The sequence below is a fragment of the Aplysia californica genome, unplaced genomic scaffold, assembly GCF_000002075.1.
Source record: "Aplysia californica isolate F4 #8 unplaced genomic scaffold, AplCal3.0 scaffold00554, whole genome shotgun sequence".
NCBI classification, from domain to species: domain Eukaryota; kingdom Metazoa; phylum Mollusca; class Gastropoda; order Aplysiida; family Aplysiidae; genus Aplysia; species Aplysia californica.
Window position 1 is genome coordinate 139,675 of NW_004797824.1, and position 999 is coordinate 140,673.

Consider the following 999-nt stretch of genomic DNA (forward strand, 5'->3'; position numbering starts at 1 on the left):
ACCTTTTGGTTTTGTCTGAAGGGAGTGTATACAGACCCGGTGTAGGCCTAGGGGAACTCCTTTGCGATTTCGGAGAGTTTCTGCGCCCTCTTGGCCTTGGCTCAGGGTGGACCTAGCTAGAACTCTAGATCTAGATATCTAGGTTCTTCTAAATGTAAACATTTTGTATGTGACACTTTTTTGAAATTATCTCCCATTCTCTCAAATTGGTGTGAAATAACATTGCTTTGATAAATTGATGGTTTTTATTTCAGCATTCTAGGGTTCAACAGTCAACAGTCAGTAGATTTTTAGATCTAATAATAATGGGTGTTTCGTGAAAACGGGCTTCTGTGGCGATCACCCGGAAAGTTCCTACTTTTTTAGAATTCTGAGTTCAGACCCATGAGGCTCCAGGGGCGCCATAATGGAAGTAGTTCCGACCGGCCGTTACCGGAGGTCCGCTATTTAAAGTACAAAATCTTACCTAAGCCTTAGCCTAAGCCTAAGGCAGATCTCACTGTGAGGACCTACAGATTTCCCACTTTCCCAACTTTTTTCCAGGTTTTTGAACTTTTTCAAAGGGTTATAACTATTTTTTATATCATTGGAAAGGTCTTTTTAAGAGGAATTTTTAAATGTTAGTTAGAGAGACGACAAAGGGTTTTATAATGGAAAAGGTTAATTTAATGAAAGGGAGTGTATACCCGGTAACCGGGAACAAAGTCACAAAGTATACAGACCCGGTAGGGTAACTCTTTTGTGATTTCGGAAAGTTTCAGCGCCCTCTTGGCTCTTTGTAGAACTAGTTCTTCTAGATCTATGGCCTAGGTGTAGATCTAGACAGACAGATAAATCATTGATCTAGATCTAGTTTCGAGGCTAGCCTAGATCTAGATCTAAATCTAAATGAAGATTGCGAATGTGTTTTCGATGAACCATCGTTTTTTCTCCGTTTTGGAGTTGGAGGAATCACAATTTGAAGAAAAGAACAAAGTCATAATTTCAATCGAGCAGTCA

The 999-nt window shown here is 39.8% G+C and overlaps 1 protein-coding gene across 3 annotated transcripts in view; it reads left to right on the plus strand.

Moving 5' to 3' along the window:
* Window positions 1-999, plus strand: part of LOC101857671 (protein CWC15 homolog) — a 12,662-nt gene that overhangs the window by 909 nt on the left and 10,754 nt on the right. The gene's annotated exons all lie outside the window — the stretch shown is intronic.